We start from the raw sequence: 18,248 nt of genomic DNA, 5'->3' as shown, positions 1-18,248 counted from the left end.
TGGCTTCAGCCCTGCCCACTCCCATGAGGTGTCAAACTCCATGAAGGTGGTACTTGGGTTCTCTCTGCCTCGGGTCCATATACTGGTTACCCTGCATGTTTCACAGGGGTTATCCAGAGAACATCAAAGACATTTGGCTCCTGGGCCTGACCAGGGACATATGGGCTCCAAGAGAACACCTGGTACCTGCTTGGGGCCACCTCATCCGACACGTGATGGCGAGATAAGGCCCTGATCTCGGCCCGGAGGGACCCGAGCCAGAAGCAACAGAAAGTTCTGTAAATCCCCCTGCCACCCCCGCCCCGCCGGCCTCCCAGGCCCCAAAGTGCCCCCTCCTCCTCCCCATTAGCAGGGCTAGTGTGTACAGTACACAAAAACTGGGGCCATGGAAACAAGCAACCAGAAGAGGGGGGCCTCCTGGTGTGCCACAGGGGAGGCAGGGCGCAGAGCTGGGGGAGGGGAGGGGTTTGCGGGGGGGCCGGCAGAAGGCGGGAGGAGGAGGGAGACTGGGCCAAGTTTCCATTTTCCACGGTTTGTGTGTGTTCCGCAGAAGGCGCAGGGCCGAGGTGGGTCCGGCCCGCAGCCCCTCCCCGCCCCGCCCCTCCCGGCCCCGCCCCACGGGGGGGGGCTTCGCGCCAAGCTCCCCGCGGGCTCCCGGGTGTCCCCCGCCTCGGGTCCCGGAGGGAGCAGGAGCCGCCCGGGGGGCGGGGGTCCCGAGGAGGCTCGGAGAGGGGGCGGTCCCACCCCCGCCCCCCCCCCCCCGCCTGGGCACCCACCTACACAGCAGAGCTGCAGGTACAGGTAGCCTTTCCTGGCTCGCTCCGAGCCACTGTCCAGCCAGCCGGGCCGATCCAGCAGGATCTCTCTTTGGAAGGCGCTGGAGGCCGACACGGCGGCCCCCGACCCCTGCGCTCCCGCCATGGTCCCAGAGGCTCCCTCCCTCCCGGGGTCTGCCAGGGAGCCAGCCCCGGAGGTGTTTGGGGTGGGTCGTGCCTTGCCCGGCCGCCTGTGGGGAGACAGCCCTGTTCCTGCTCACCACATCCTCCTCCTCCTCCTCCTCCTCCTCCTCCTCCTCCTCCTCCTCCCTCCTCCCTCCTCTCATTTCCCCGCCCTCCCGGGCAGGCAACCAGGCAAACTGCCCGGACCAGAAGAGCCGGGCCCTGCTGTTCCAGCCTTCGGCCACGGCTAGCCCTGCCCGGCCCTGCCCAGTCCGACCCTGCACACCGGGGTGGGAAAAAAAGGAGCCAGGGTTCAGCCAGTCCCGGCCAGGACACCCACGCGGCGCATCCTGCCCTCATCCCAAGGGCAATCTCACCACATCAAAGCTGAGGAGCAAGCGTAGGGCGACCCAGCCTCACCTTGCCCTCCTGAGAGGGGGGTGGGGTCGGGTGAGGTGGGAGCTTCCTCTGGGTCTACCCCAGCCAAGGGAGGGAAAAGGCAAAATTGAGCCCCTTCTGCCCCATCACAGATCAGACCTTCAAAGACAAGCTACGGATGAGGCCAATGCCAAGGGCCTCCTCTTCCCAGAAAACACAAGAGCTGGCCCACTAGGGTGGGCAGGCTGCCCAAACATCCCTGGTGGTGACCACACCCACACGACCAGGCGACAGGCTTCCCCAAGGAGGGCGAGAACAAAGCCCGATTCTGTGGGACTCCGAGCAGCAGCTGACTCCCGGGCCTGAGAACTCAGCACTCCATTGGGTTCTGGGGCTTCTTCCCAGAGAGGAGTCCCCGGGGAGCTGGGGGGGGGGGGAGACTGCAGACGCAAGCCGGCCTACATGGACCAGGGAAATTCCCTGGGACATCGGACAATGCAGAAAGACAGCGTGCCGGGCAGACTGAAACCAGGATCTCTGGCCTACAGCCAGGACCTAGCCACACTCCTCGGCTGACCAGCCCCTGCCCTGCTGCCTGGGCTCTGGCCCCAGCCCCTCAGTACTCTCCTGGACCATGAATAACTGAATTCTCCCAAGGGCTGGCAGGAATAATGAATCCAAGGTGCACCCCAGACTCTCCCTTTTCAGAGTCGGGTACTAGACTGTCCCCCACACATACTACTACAGTTGAAGAGGGAATGGAGCAGCAAGTGACAGCTTCTTTCTCTTGAAGTCCACCGAAGACAAGAGAACAGAGGCTTTTGAAGCTGGGAAAGACAGGGAAGATATGGGGTAGACCTAAGCAGAAAGGAGATAGTTAACAGCAGTCTAGTACCCACACAGATTTCAGGGAAACCACAAGACAGAAGAGGGGGAGATGGGCTTAGGAAGAAAGTGCAGGGTGTGGCAGGAAAATCAGACCAGCAGGGGAGAAAAGGAGGAGGAGGGAGGAGCAGAGGGTACAGCCCAACCAAATGCAAGGAGAAGGACCACCAAAGAGGAAGGAAGGTTAGGGTGGGGCAGGGGAGAAAATCTGACATGAGGAGCAAGAAGCCTGGATAGGCATGCTTGATGGTTTGTTTGCTTTTTTAAAACTAAAATTAAAATTAAAAATTCTACAAGAAAAAACTAACTAAAATCACCAGAAGCAGATGGGAACTCATCAAAAAGTCAGTCCCCAGGCAAACAGCTGAGTCACAGTCCAGAGTTACAGTGGCCCTCTCTCAAGACTTCCCAAGGGATCCAAACCACCACACCCAACAAGCCCCTGAACCTGGAGATCAGCAAACTTGGATGAGAAAAATAGCACATCTACGTTTCTACTAATCTTTAATTGAAATGTAGCATTTCCTTCAATTATGAATTTTTTTAATCACCCTGAGGAGTGCAGAAGCTTCACCCAAGGGCAAAGAGTCTAAGACACAAAAAAAGGATCATGAATCCCATGTCCAAGATTGACAACCAACTCCCCAGATAGGGGTATCTCCTTCCTCCACAGGGATGTTCCTTCAGTTCAGCTCAGCAAGGTTCACTGTCCCAAGAGTGCTTGGGACTCATACATGATTCTTCTGAATTGACCACAATCCCCCACCCTCGAACCCAGAAGGCCCCACCAGGTGGCAGCATGGAGCCCTTGTGGGGTCCTCCAGATCTCTGGGGTGGCAGCCAGCTCCAGAGATGGGTGGGTGAGCAGGGAGAGGAAGATAGTAGACCAATCAGGCACAGAGAAATCCTCCTTTAACCAGTCTTGCTCATAAATCTCCCATTCTTTTTAGTTCTATGTCTCCTAGCAACCCTGACCTCCACTGCTCCTTGTTATCACTATCCTGAGTCCTGCTTTCTTCCAAGGGTGAGCACACCATCTTCTGGCCCAAACAAAGAGCTTTGACCAGGCTCTTCTGATGCCCATAAAGCTCTGTTAAATAGCCAACAATCTGGAAGAATTCTGATTCTTCTAAGTCTATGTCCTCCCTTCATAGCCTTACCCTAAGATTTTGTTTGAGAAATAGAACATAGGCTGAGGAGACCAAGGATAGACATCTCTCCCCAAACACTAGGATGTGGGAACATCCAGGCCAAAGAGGCAGTAGTTGGCCAACAGGCAAAGGAAGGCAGCCAAGGTGGGAAGATAAGGGTGTGGTAAGATTTAATCCCTGATCCAAGGAGCAGAATTCCCCCAGCTTGGTTTGGAGAAGAGAATGGCCTCTGAAGCCCCCTTCATCGACCCGAATAAAAATGGGCCTATCCTCTATTCAGTCCCCTAGATAAAATCAACCAAAGCAATCGTGCCTAATCTTCCTACCCCAAGACCATGGCACAGCACTGCCACTCACCTCTACAACTTGTCTGACTCCATCCTCCCCAACCAACCTCCTGTCCCACCCCCCCTTCTCCCAGCCAGCTGATACAGTGTTCATCTTCCAATTCCCCCCCCCCCCATTCTCCTAAAAGCTAATATCGGAGCTACACGGGATACATCACCTCTCTGCCGTCTCTGGGCTTAACCCTACAATTTGCCAGTGAAAGCAAGGACTCATCCCTCCCCTCTCCCCCTGCACACATTCCCCCTGACACACACACACACACACACACACACACACACACACACACACACACAGATTCCTGCCCAACAGATTTGCTGTCTGCCTTAGGATCTGAAGAGATGGAGATCCTTGGAGGGCCTTGGCTCTGTGGCTTTCTTTTCCAAGTAGAGGCCGTTTCAAATGGACTACCTGCCCACCCCACCCCTCCCATCCCTATCCCTCAGAGAGTCAAGGAGACAGGCAGTTGGGAGTGAAGACCCAACCTTGTCAAAAAAGAGCTAGAGGTGGGGAAATGTGGCTGGGCTCCAGGCTGGGGCCAGCACTGCCCTTTCTCTTAGGACACACCTGTCCAGAGGAACCTGACACGCTGTTGCTGTTGGGCAGTTCCCTCCCAGATAATCTATGCTCAAATGCCCCATTTCTGGGAAGGCAGGCTCACATACTTCAGGAGGGTTCCAGAATGGAGAAACAGAGTGGAACTCAAGGATGGGAAGGGCTGGGGGAGGGGGCTCCCTGTTGACATGGTTGTCCTCCGGGACCAGGGTGACTTTGTGGAAAGAACAGGCAAAGGCCAACTCAGCTGTTTGGGTACCACAAGCAGACATGGGGACGTGAGGCCAGGCCAAGAAGGCAGCTGTGCCCGCCAGTGAGGGAGGTGAAGGAGGTCTAGGGCAAAGTGTAGGCCCAGCTGATGGAGACAGTAAGACTAAGGAGCTGACCATGCTGCCCAAACCAAAAGGTTTTTTATGGAGAAACATAGAGGCAGCAGCTCAGCCACCTCCCAGCTCAGTAGACCAGAGGACTGGTTTTCTGCTCATCGCTGCTCAGTGGGACAGCCCTTCTGACCAATCTTACCACCATGCCCAGCCCTGGCCAGTGTCTAGCAAAGCCAAGGACCTCAGCCCTGAGTCACTGTCCTTAGTGGCAGAGCTGGCTGGGGCCAATGTTCTCCTCTCCTCCTCTACTCACATCCCACTCTGAGCACTGTCCCCAGCTCTCAGGGCCAGCAGCTGGCCCAGGCTGAGGATGAATTGTCCATAAGAAGGAGGCTTCAAAATATGGGCTCTCCCACACCCAGCTGGTGGGTCTGCATTTATTTACGTGACCTAACTCCTCTAGTTTCCTTATTTAAACAGATCTAAATCCTTGCACTTTCAGCCCCAGGCTCTACTTAAGCTAAACTAGGGGCAGTCCCAGGGTTCCTTTTCTGCTTCTTCCAGGCAGGAAAACTCAACAGAAGAGAGATTAAGAGCTGTCAGACCCAGCCCTCTAGCTATAGCCAGAATCCCCTTCCCCGGCCCAAAATAAAATCCATCCAAGGCTGGTGTTAGGCTGCAGGGCCAGAGAAGGCAGCCCCAGTCTAGCACCAAGCCCAGAGAGTCTCCAAACTGGCGCCTGGGACCCTCTGGCCTAGGGACAGCCTCCATTTCCTGCCGGGATTCCCCAGGCGCCTGCACTCTCATCTAGCAGGGAAAGGAGGGGTTAAGCTTCCCCCACATGTGGTTGTGTTTAGCTTAGCTCAAGGCCGAGCAAGGGAGGGGAGGGAGAATAGAGGAAGGGAAAGTTGGACTAGGGAGAAGAGGGAGGGGTGCAGCCTGCCCTCGCCAATGAAGATTCCGCCCCCAACCCCCAGGACCGCCTCCCAGCACCCGCCCCACTGCTATCGGTCTCTGCTGCCAGCAGCCCTAGTGGCAACAGATGCAGCGGCTCTTACCTTGGGTGTCCTGTGCCTGTCGACACCACCTCCGCCAATGCCACACAGCCACTAAGGTGACAACGTGCCCCACCACAACCAAGGAGGGGAAGAGATTCCCAGAGGGGTCCATAGGGGCCACTGGATGCAAAGTGGGGAGCCCCTGAGGGTCAAGGGACTCTAAGCCTAGGCAAGCAGTGCTGGTGCTGACTGGAGCCTATGCCTAGGGCTGGCGCAGATCAGCTGGGCAAAGGACCGGTCCCCTCCCTGCTCTGAAGGGAGGGAGGGAGAGAGGGAGGGAGGGAGGGAGGGAGGGAGCTGATTGAAGCCAGCAAGCAAGGAGGAAGTTCCTCCCCGACTTGCCAGACCCAGCCCCTTCTGCCCCCAGGAGCGTCTGCAATGCAGATGGAGGTGCTGCCCACTGGGCTCTTCTGTCCCTGTCCTCCAAGCTCAGTAGCCCCAAGGGAGAACAAGGGGAGTCCCCCGGGGCTTTCCAGGGAGTTCGGGGTATAAAACAACCAAGCTTTAGCTGTTTTTCTCCCCCTCCCTCCCTCTCTCAGCTCCTCTCTGCCTCAGCTCAGTTGGGGCTCAGATGTCCCTCTGGCAGATACAGGGTGGACTCAAGGTTAGCCTTGGTCTTAACCCCTGCCTGCCCAGAGACACACCCAATGGGGGGAGGGGCTGTTCCTCCTCCAGCTTCGGCCTGATAGTCAGTCTCTAGACAGCATCATCATTACTCCCCACCCCTTATCCCCCCCCACACACACACACCCAGAGCTGCCAGACCAGGGCACAGGGAGTCCCAGTGCCTCAAACATCCCACAATGTTCAAGCCAGAAGGAGCCTGGAAGGTTATCTAGGCCAACTTCTCCGTTTTATGGAAGAAAAAAAAACAGATTTAGATAAGGAGAGGGACTGGTCCAAGGTCACACAGTTAAGCAATGGCAAAGCTGGGACTGAACTCAGTTCTGTATTGTCCTTATAGGATCAAAGGACTAAGATCTGGAAGAGACTTTCTTAAGGATCTGGACAGAGTTTTACGTCTTTCTCTGTTCCCTAGTCGAGAACCCAGACCTAGATCAAAACCTAACAAGCCCCTTATTTTGTAGATGAGGTAACCCAGTCCCAGAGAAGAGATTTGTCTGAGGTCATAAAGGTGGCAAAGGAGGAAAGTTAGAATTCAACTACAGGTTCTATATAATAGGTCCTCTGTGTCCCATTATACCACAAAAGCAGCTGAGGGAAAGGATGAAAGGATGTGTGTGTGTGTGTGTGTGTGTGTGTGTTTGTGTGTGTGCGTGGGGGGGGGGTGTTGCAGATCTTCCTTCCGCTCTGAGTTAAAATCCAGACCACCTAAAGCAACCTCCTCTAGAATAATCTCAGAACCCCTGGCCTTTATTTCCAAAGGAGATGGGAACCAATTAGGGGGTGATAAAATAAAAGCAGCTATGAAAACAAGACATCTTCATGGGCAACCAACCCAGACACACCAGGACATCAGACCCCCCCCCCCCCCCGCAGTGAATAGCACCCCCCCCCCCACTACCCCCAGAGAGTTCCCTCAAGTGTCAGTCATCAACTCTGCTGGACAGCAGCCTAGAATCTGCTAACACCCTCAGGGTCAACCCAACCCTAAGCATCTAGGCTCTAAGGCCAGCCTCCCCACTCCCCTCCCCCGTCCAAGGCGGCCCCCACCTGCTGCTTGCTAACCAGGAGAGGATTAGAAGACAGAACTTTATTTCTCTCTCCCTCTTTGCCCTTGTCAAGAACCCAGACCTAGATGAAAACCCACCAAGCTCCATCTGACAAGGGCTAAAGCAAAAGAAGCACCAGGCAGAGGGCTAGCTACACTGAGCTTCGGGGGAACAAAGAAGAAGCCTGGCCCTGGACGTCCAGGATGTCAGACTTCCCTCAGAGCAGGAGGCCAGGCTTTTTATATAACCTTCGTCCTTGAGGTGAAAATAGCTAAGCCAACTTTAAGAATGTCTCCTTCCAATCCAAAGTTAAGGCAGGAGACAGCCACTCCGTTTGCCTCCTCCCCACCCCCCCACCCCATCCACCATCACACTGCCACCACAGCCACCAAAAGGCCTCAGCCCCTCCAGCTCGGCCCCACCTACCCGGCACAATCTTCATTGGGGATCACTAAATTCGAGGGGACCGCAGCAGGCCAGGGAAGTCCCTACACCCCACACCCCACCGAGCAGGAGAGAGCCGAGGAGCAGCGACAAGGCTGGAGGCACAGTGAGTTCAGAGGGTTCCAGTGAAATGTCAGCACCACCTTCCCCTGAGTCCATTGGGGAGGGGGGAGGGGGGTATTTGCAAGATATAAATATCAGACGGAGAGAGGAGAGTCTGCCACATCTACGCCACCGTCATGCCTCCCAAGTTAGAACATGACAGGGGCCCTGGGGCAGTGAGGGCACTAAGCCCCTCGGACACTCCCCCAACACAGGCAGCCAGGGCCAGAGGAGATGGGGGAGGGAGGGTGGGGAATGGTGGCTCCGGGCTACACACCCACTCCCCACCCCAAGGGGCCACTCTCACCCCTTTCTACATTTAAGTTTCTACAGCTCTTCCCTCCCCCAAAGCTCAGAGTACAGTTTTATTCTTAACTTTCCTCCCCCTCCCAAAATATGAAGATGGCAGCAGAGTTTCTCTCCAATGGACAGTCAGAAAAAACTGAGACCCAGAGAGAATACATGGATTTCCCAAGATCTTACAGCAAATCAGGGTCAGAAGTGGAACTCAATCCCAGGTAGCCAAAGAACAGCCCCTGCTCCTGGGCAGAACCACAATCAAACCTCCCTTTCTTTCCTCTGAGTTCACAGGGTGAGCTACTTCAAAGTTACTGTCTGAAAGACAAGCTCATAAACTTGGAACTAGAAGGGGCCTTAGAAGATGGGTACAAGTTCCTGATTTCACATATGAGGAAACTGAGCCCCAGAAAGGACTTGCCTCAACATCACACCAGTAGTAAATGGCTGCATTTAGATTTGAACCCAGGTCTTCAGGTCTTCGGACTCCAGACTAAGTGGTCTTCCCACAGTCCCTGTGGGGACTAGAGGATGTCTCCTCTAGTAGGTTCCAAAAGTACTGGATGCTAAGCTCAACAGTGCTGCTTATTAGCCCTATGACCCTATTTCTCTCAAGAGAGAAATACTACCACCCACTCACCCACCCACCCAAAGTCACAGGATTGGTGAGAGAAGATCAAACGACCTACTGGTAGACAAAGGGCCCTGTGAACCAGTAAGGGAAAAGAGAGGCGGCAGCTCCCCTGAAGCTGAGGAAGCACAAGAACAGGGAGCCCAAGTGATACCTGCCCCATTCCCAATCCCACATCCCACATCTGCCAAGGAGCAGAATTCTTAGCCTCCCCTACCCCTAAAGAAAAAACTATCATAAGTCATTCACTTCTGCTCTTCCTGAAGGAATCCTTTTTGTGAAATTGATTTTATTTTTGTTATAGAATAAAACAAGTATTTCCATAATAATAATAATAATAATAATTGCACATGAAACTGCAATCTATTGTGTACAAATTGCTATTCCTTTTAAATAACAGTTATTTCTAAATTTCTTTTTTTCTCTCCCCCAACCCAAGAGATGACTACCATTAGACACAAATATATATGCACATTTGTATAATTATTCTATACATCCTTCTAGTTATTAGTTCTCTGGATACAGATTAATAAACAGTCTGGAAAGGCAGGAGGGAGACATTCAGGGAAAAGTGCTGAGAGACAAAGAAAGAAGGCTTTAGGGTAGGGATTGGGATTGAACCTTGAATTTCATTGTTATAAGGAATATTTAGATGAATAAACTTTTACCCATACAAATCATCACCTTCTCTGCGACTTAGTCTTAGAAAGTTGCCTATAATATTGTGAAGAATAAAACACACTTGAGGAGAGGCTCCTCAAGCAATCCATATTCTCATTCTTGCTCTATTTCTCCATTTTTTCATTGCCTGTCATCAAGCCCTTAACCAGCTCTTTTGAAGACACAGGATGCACATGGAATGTCATCCATGTACTGGCCTAGAGATGGCAAAGGGAGGGCCTAGGCTCAGCTGCCAGAGGCCGGGCAAATAAAAAGCTGACCTTTCTAGATAGCATTTCATCTCTACTAACTGATCTCACAACAGCTCTGTGATGTATATGATATATGGTATGATTATATTCTTCCCACAGGAAGCAGAGACTCAGAGAATTTAAGTGACTTGCTCATGGTCACTCAATACTGAAAGGCTGTCAGATGGATGGATTTTTAAAATAAGAAAGTCTATTTTCCTGCAGTAAGAAGTCATCAGAATGAACCATATTAAATTATTAATTTACATTAAATGGGGAATTACTTCCAAAAGCACCAAAGCAAATTCACAGAAAACCTCATTCAGAATGCCCTTACATGAAGGCAAATAAATGGATTTAAAATAGCACTGATTAATCACTTAGAATGTAATAACCCTACCCATGCAAAATTCTTAGGGATAGAAATACAAAAAGCAAACAAAAAGCAAACTCAGAGATTACATTCTGATAGTTAAAAACAACATATATAGGTGGAGAAAGGACAAGGAAAGAACCAAAAGTGGAAGAGAACTTTTGCTCCAGGAAGTCACAGGAATGGTAAGTAGGTGTCATAAGACAATTGATCTGAAGCTATAATGGGGTGGTGTAGTGAAAAGAGTTGTTCTGTCACTTTTATTTGTCCCCACCCTCCTACTGACTCACTGCCTAGATGGGTTTCCCAGAATAAATAATCTTTCCCTGCTCTGGGAAATTATAACAAAATTATAATTCCTTCCTTCCCTAATCAGAGACAGTACTCTCTACCACTACTGAAATTTTAAATCTTTTTCTTGGGACAGCTCCCTTCAATTCCCTCCTCTCAACTCAAACAAACAATTCTTGAGGTTAACACAATTTAACAACGTTTAAAACGGGCTTTAGGTTTTCATGGGGGAGTGCAAGGAGAGAAAGAACATAGAAAATTACCATCTGGGAGGTAAGAGGAGGGGCAGAAGAAATCAGGTGGAAAAGCAGCATCAATGACACAGCATCCATTCTGATGTCTCAAGCTTGATAGTCTTGCTCTGAGGATCCTAAATTTCTTCCTGGAGGCTGCCACTAGGACATCTGCTAGTACATAACCTCCTTGAGGGGAGGGATTTTTTTCCCTTTTGTCTTTGCTAACTCCTACAGTAGTGCCTTGGCACTTTTTTTAAAGAGATCTACGATTTCAGGTCCTGTGGATTCACTGGTGTTAAGTGTATTTTCTGAAAGTTATAATTTTAGTAGTGACCTAGGGAGCTGAGAAATAAAGTAATTTTCCCAAGGTTGGCTGCAGGGCTAGAGCTGTTAGATACAAGACCTAAATGAAGGTCTTTCTAATTCTGAGGTTGGCTCTCTACCCACCATGCCATTATGCCACCTTGGCTTATAATAGGAACTTAATAATAGTTGGTTGATTTGGAATGGATTGAAGAATGCCTGTTAACCTTTGAGGTGGCCTTCAAGAATCTCTAGCAGAGTCCTGGTTGGGCTGGCAGGACTCCATGGTCATCTTATGTTGTACTCTCAAAGTCCTTGGCCTCTCTCCCTTATCAAGATGTCAGGGGGCACTTGTCATTCTGCATTGGAAGGTTGTGGGCTCCAGACCCTAAAACCTGCTGTGATAAAACATTTAATTCACCAAAGAAAGGACCTGGGCCTACAATGTTGCCAAACTCTCAACCAACTCTGTCCACTGAGGGGAGGAAAGATGACAGAAGGGAGATGTTAAGAGTGACCATCCAGATTGAGCCTGTTATTCTCCACTCAACAGGGAAAGATGTCTCCACAATATCCTGTTGTCCATGAGTTGCAAAGACCAGGAAATATGTTCAAGGCCGACAATCACTTCAGAGCTCATCTGAAGCTAGGGCCAAACTTTCCTTCCCAGAGGCAGTCGCCAAGGAAGCAACTAACAAAGACTCTCAAGAAGGATGATGCCCCTGCTCTCTCTGGTGAAGTAGGCATCTGAAGCAGGCCATGCTAGGAAAGTGTAGTCAGAGACCCCTAAAAGGGACGGGTCAATTGGTCCTTTAAGACCCTCCTACAGAGACATCCCACAAAGAAGCTCCCCAAGATTCAAGGCAACAGGGCCCAGCCCAGGAAAATCAGATGGGGGGCCCAAGGAGGAAGGCTTAGATTCCAGGGACCAAAAATAAGCATAAACTCTCTAGTGGGTACAGAGAGAACCAGAGGATACAGATTTCCTCTGCACTCTCACCTCCCATCATGTGCTCTGGACGAGGGTTAGGGCAGAGCTGCTGACTCAACTGGGAGTCGTGAGAAAGCCTCCAGGAAATTCCTGGTACTGCCCTGCCAACAGCATGGATGACACCTGCACCATGTGCAATGCTCCTGCTCTCTCTGGTAGCCCCTGACCCAAGACCACAAGACCCCATGTCAGAGAGGATCAATAGGACCCATCTGCTACAATCACTAGAGGGAAAGAGGCAGCACTTGGAGGATAGAGAACCATCCCCAGAACCCCCACCACCATCACCACCACCAAACACAAGTACATGCATACCCCAAGCAGCATCCTGGAAACAATGAAAGTCCTGTAGGGAAATGGCCTTGCCCCTTCCCCTTGGCATTCTGCTATTCAGAGAGCTTCATTAGCATGGGGCAAAGGCAAAAAAAAAACCCACAAAAAAACCCCAGGCTGCCCCACCCTACTTTTCCCACTCCTTCAGCCAGCCGCACCCCCCTCCCCCTCATCCCCCCCATCCACCAAATTCTTTTCCCTGCTATATTCATATTCAGAGGCTTCTCTGGGATATAGCAAAGGCACGCACTGTTCTTGGGGCCAGACTCAACGGCTCTCCTTGACCCCCACATTCCCAAGAGGGGATATGTACGTTGGGACACGTCATGGTCTAACTATGCTAGCTGCCCAACCTCCCAGAAAGGGAGACTGAGGTGCCAGAGGACATGCCTGCACATCTGGCCTTCCTGGGTTCTCAGGGCTCCCAGATGTGGTGCCCAGGCATCCAAGTGGGCAGTGGTCGGATCCTCAAGCGCCATCACATACCTTGGCCTCGCTGGATCAGTTCTTCCATGCAATACATCTCCATGGCCCTCAAGTCCCAGGCCAGGAGCAAGTAGCGATGTGAGAGTGGCTCCAAATGAACCAACAAGCAGAGAGGAGGGGAACAGCAGGAAGGAGGGCGGGAGGGAGGGAAGCCAGCCACAGGCTGTGAGTGAGTGAGTGAGCCCAGAGCCGGGAGCAGCAACAGCTCCTCCTCACAGCCCTTGCTGCCACCCAGCTCAGCCCCTCTTTAGTCACACAGGGCCAAAGACAAGACGAGTCAGACTAGCCCCAACAACTTCTGGCCTAGAGGCCTCTTCATCCCTCCCTTCTGCCCGCCTGCCTACCCGCCTGCCCTACCACAACGAGCAAAGCACCCAGAATCCTCCCCACACCCATGGGATGGCCCTCACCCTAACCCTGCCCCTATCCTACAGTGCTACAAAGCTCAACCCCTTCAGATTCCCCAAGGAGTCGATCCCCTTGACTTCAAAGTCTTGTCTCCTACCTTCTTCCATTTTCTCAATTAGGTGGTGAAGGGATAGAGCTCTGGGTCTGGAGTCAGGAAGCCCTGACTTCAAAGCCAGTCTCAAACACAAGACTAGCCAAGTGATCCTGGACAAGTCACTTTACTTCTGTCTACCTCAGTGTCCTCAACTATACAATGAGGATATTAATAACGTGCACCTCTCAATTTGTTGGGAGGATGAAATGTGATAGCATTTGACAAACAAGCACTTAGTCCAGGGTTTGGAATACATAGGCATTTAATAAACGCTTGTTCCCTTCTCCTTTCCGTGGGGTATCAGTTGGTAGGCTTTGATGAAAATCTTTTAAACAGCGGCTCACCTCAGCTAGAATCTGGCAATAACAAGCCACTCCCATCCCACAATACCAACAGTCTGACCTCTACAGCAACCCCAGAATCCTATAATCACCCCAACTTCTCCCATGGTCCAGTCTCTGTGATGAAACTACCTTTCTCTTCGTGAAAATGAAAACTGCCTATTAGTGAATGGCCAAGGTATGTGAATTCTGAAAACTGTAGAATGGCTTGCTCCTGGGGGGCATCAGCAAATGAACCCAAGGAAGTGAGTGCTACAAGCAGAGATGCTCATGACAGGTATCCTTGGTCACTCTGGTTCAGGCACCTCAGGATTTGGCGAAAGGTATATACAAGAGGACCCCAGATCTCTAACCGGAAAAAGGGAGGTTTGGATTCTTAAGTCAGGTCTGAAGGGTTTGGGGGGGAAGCAATGGAGGGCTCCTTGTTTCAGTTAAAGGAAGTGGCTCTTCAACTAAAGCCAAGAACCAGTCCAGCCTTACTTCGAGCTCTAGGTGAAGTGTACCCAGAGATGGAGATGGGTCAGGACAGGAAGAGAACACTCTGGACTGAGGTTAAGGCTAGATCATTTGTGCTTCACCTCCCAGCGCAGGAACCACAGGAAGGGGTTGGGCTGAGGAGAGGAGTTGGAGAAGGGAGGTGATACATGGTAGCAAGCGATGGGGAGATACATGGTAGCTAGCGATGGAGAGATGGGAGAGTAGGAAATTCAGGGAAGCCAAAACCACAGCGTAGCAAGGGGGCTGCAGCGCAGACCTTCCTATGAAAGAACAGATGCCTGTGGGGAGCCAGGAGCAGCAGGGTGGGGCCATCAAAGGGAGCCAGGAGGCTGGGGTCCTGGACTGACTCAGCCCGGAGCTGCAGCCCCAGCTGCCTGGTTTCCTGTTGGAAACTCTGAGCTGACAGAATGCTCCAGCGGCAGCCACAGGACTGAGTCACCAGCATTGCTTGGGGCGAGGCTGAGGGGCGGGGGGGGGGGGGGGGGGGCTCATCACTGAGGGGGAGAGCGAAACTCCCCTTTGGGTCTAGGCTCATGAACCCCAGTTCCACTTCCCAGAGGCACTGTGGCCCAAGAGAAGCCTGGAAGGCATAGGGAAAGGGGAGTGGGGAGGAGGTATGGCGAATCAGGAGAGGCTGGAGAGAGGAGAAAGGAAAGAAATGGGGGAGGAAGGGGTTACAGGATCACCACAACTAAAAAAGGGGGGGAGAAGACAAGGAAATCCCTGGTCTTACTCACTGCGGGCAGGGGACCACAGAAACTCAGGAGGTGGATTTACAAAGTGCCCTGCGATCAGGGACAGAGAAGGGGGGGGGGGGGGATGGAAGAGAAGCAGATGGAATAAGATATAGAAAAGGAATCTAGGAGCTGAAGAAAGATCCTAACTCCTTGGGCTGCCACAAACATACAAGAAGCAAAAAAATATAATATTCGTAGGGTGCTTAGCATAGTGTCTTAGTATATAGATGATTAATAGATGCTTATTTCCTTCTTCCAAAAGGGGTCATAATAGTGGACAAATAAAAAGATGGCCCTTGAGGACCTAATTTCACCTTTCTTTCCAGAAAGATGGAAAGAAGAACTGGCGGTCTTACTCACATGAAGCCCCATGTGAAGCACTTCAAAGTCTGCAAGGTGCTTCACAAACTCATCTCATAGGATTCTCATTGATATCCCACCCTTTGAGGGAAGTACATACATGTAACTGTTATCCCCATTTTGTAGATGAAGAAACTGAAGTTCAGAGAGGTTAAAGGATTCTCCCCTAGTAACAACTAGTAAGTGTCAGAGGTAGGATTAGATTTGTATTTTCTTTTGATTTACCAAAGCCAGAGCTCTTTAAATTATACCACTCTACCTCCAGGATCATCAGCAATATCTTATTTTCCTAGGGCTAGAAAGGACCTTCAAGGTCCTCTAATAATTATAGCTAATAATATAAGAATACAAGTCATCCCCCAATTGATAAATGGTCAAAGGATATGAACAGGCAATTTCCAGATGAAGAAACTAAAGCTATCTATAGTCATATGAAAAAATGCTCCAAATAATTAGGGATCAGAGAAATGTAAATTAAAATAACTCTGTGGTCATCTCACACCTATCAGATTGACTATGAAAATGATAATATTGATAATATTGGAAAGGATGTGGGAAAATTGATACACTAATGTACTGTTGGTGGAATGGTGAGGGCAATAAGACTTGTGCATACCTTTTGATCTAGCAATACTACTACTAGGTCTATTTTCAAAGAAATTATTAAAAAAAGAGAAAAGGCCCACATGTACAGATATATTTTAGCAGCTTTTTTTTTGTAATGGCAAAGAATTGGAAATTGAGGGAATAGCCATCAACTAAGGAATAGTTGAACAAGTTATTGCATATAAATACTACAGAGTATTATTGTTAGAAAAGCCTGAAAAGACTTTATGAACTGATGCTGAGTGAGGTAAGTAGAACCAGGAGAACATTATATACCTTAACAGTAACTTTGTGGGGACAGCTGGGTGGCATAGTGGATAGAGCACCGGCCCTGAAGTCAGGAAGATCTGAGTTCAAATGTGACCTTAGATACTTAATAATTGTCTAGCTGTGTGACCTTGGGCAAGTCACTTAACCCATTGCCTTAAATAAATAAAACTTGTTTAAAAAGTAACATTTTTGAGATGATTAACTATGATGGATGCAGCCTCTCTGATGCGGTTCAGTGATCAAAAACAATCCTGAGAGACCTGTAGAGTCACTATATTCACTTTTTTTTATATTCACTTTTCAAACTTCTTTTATGTTGTTTTTTCCCACTCTCATGATCTTTCCTCCCCCCTTAATTCTAATTCTTCTTTCATAACATACCCAATATGGAAATATGTTAAACACGATTGTACATGTACAACCTATATCAGATTATTCACCTCCTTGGGGAGAGGAGAAGAAAGGGAAGGTGGTAGAAAAATGTGAAACTCAAAAGCTTGCAAAAGGATGAATGCTGAAAACTATCTTTGCATGTAATTGGAAAAACATTTTAAAATAAAGAATGGAAGAGAATGACAAAAAAAAGTAGCTAATAATAGCTTGTGTTTTATATAGCACTTTAAGATTTGCAAAATGCTTTCCAAAAATTACCTCATTTTTGCCTTCATAACAACCCTAAGAGGGCAATGTTATTTCTGTTCCCATTTTACAGATGAGGAAATTAAGGCATGGAGAAATGAAGTAACTTGTCTAGGGTTACCTACTTAGTAAATATCTGGTGTTGGACTTGAACTCAGGACTTCCTGACTTCAATTCCACTTCAGTTCCCAGAGGTCTTTAGCATAACATTCTCCCACCCATCCCCCAAACATGAGATAAAGTGACTTGTGAAAGGTCAAACAGGTAGTAAATATCAAAGGTAGGATTTTAACCCAGGTCCTCTGGGTTCCTTTTCCCACTGTACCATGATAATACAACTTCCATCCTACTATCACCCAATGCAGCTCCAGATCTATGCTACACAATCTCCAGCCACAGGTTTTTTCATCATCCTCTTCTATTAGGTAGGAATTCACCTTTTAAACAACACTCTTTCTCTTCAGGGGAGCTCCTTGGGCTGGTAAAGGAACCCTCTGCCTCTTGTGCTCACTCCCTCATGGTCCAAGTACCCCTACCATTTCCCCAAACATCCTTCCTGTCACTCCTTAGCCAATTCCAACATCCCTGAAACTGAATGGGGATCAATGAAAAGTCCTAAAATGGGGGTCCAAGTTATCAACTGCACTAATAATATGTAGGAGGAAATACAGAGAGAAGTTTTCTAAGAGAGGCCAGGAGTTTACATTGGACTTTAATGTGAGGGTACAGTGTGATGACATAAAAAATACCAATGATATCCTAAAAAAAACCTATTCTGCCTAAGGTAGATAATAGTCGTATCCTCTGCCCTGGTTAGTTCTCAGGGCATTCTGAAGCATGGCCAAAGAAGGTGACAACTGGGATGGTGAATGAACTGAAAATTAGACTCTCAATACAAGGATGGATTAAAGGACCCTAGGAACGTCCAGGAAGAAGAAAATAAAACTTAGGGATGGGGGTGGGGTGGGCATGATGGCTGTCTCCAAGTATTTGAAGGCTGTCACACAGAAGAGGTGAGCTCATTCTGCTTTATCTCAGAGGGCAGATCTAAGAACAATGGGTGGGAAATTACAGAAAAATTATTTAGGCTTTGGGGGGGCATAGGGAGGGGAATCCTGACCTGTGATTTCATCTGTATAAGGAACCTTCTGGTGAGGAAACTCAATTTCTAAAGAGCTGACTTCTGTAATTACAAGTTAAGTGACTTACCCACTTAGTCACATTGTCAGCATGTGCTTTAGGTGGTACTAGAACACAAGTCCTTCCTAACTATCTCTTTCTATGCACTGCACCATGCTCTCCTCTACATATAACTCTTTCAAGAAGACAGAGGGCACGGCTTCCTAAAAATATGTCCCAAAGTGTAACAGGGCTACCTGTCCCATGGCAGGTAATAAAGAAATCTCTCCCCACCTGGAGACTGATATTCTAGGTATGTCCCAGGTCCACTTCTTTTTTTTGGGGGGGGGCAAGGCAATGGGGTTAAGTGACTTGCCCAAGGTCACACAGCTAGGTAATTATTAAGTTTCTGAGGCCAGATTTGAACTCCTGACTCCAGGGCCGGTGCTCCATTCACTGAGCCACCTAGCTG

At 49.7% G+C, this 18,248-nt stretch overlaps 1 protein-coding gene across 18 annotated transcripts in view; it reads right to left on the bottom strand.

Annotated features, from left to right (window-relative positions):
* The window catches only part of PLEC (plectin), a 113,944-nt gene that overhangs the window by 58,929 nt on the left and 36,767 nt on the right, over window positions 1–18,248 (bottom strand). For 2 of the 18 annotated variants that reach the window (XR_012471873.1, XR_012471875.1), the window contains exon 1: window positions 12,705–12,790. The exons of 10 other annotated variants lie outside the window; for them this stretch is intronic. The gene's annotated coding sequence lies outside the window, so the exon portion shown is untranslated. Of the gene's footprint in view, window positions 1–776; window positions 964–5,633; window positions 5,887–7,732; window positions 8,034–12,704; window positions 12,791–18,248 lie in introns of those variants that run through there. 6 more of the 18 variants (XR_012471867.1, XR_012471869.1, XR_012471876.1 and 3 more) reach the window with 5 other exon arrangements.

This window comes from Macrotis lagotis, chromosome X, assembly GCF_037893015.1.
Source record: "Macrotis lagotis isolate mMagLag1 chromosome X, bilby.v1.9.chrom.fasta, whole genome shotgun sequence".
Taxonomy (NCBI): Eukaryota; Metazoa; Chordata; class Mammalia; order Peramelemorphia; family Peramelidae; genus Macrotis; species Macrotis lagotis.
Note: the sequence above shows the minus strand (reverse complement) of the source record. Positions and strands in the feature narration are given on the sequence as shown.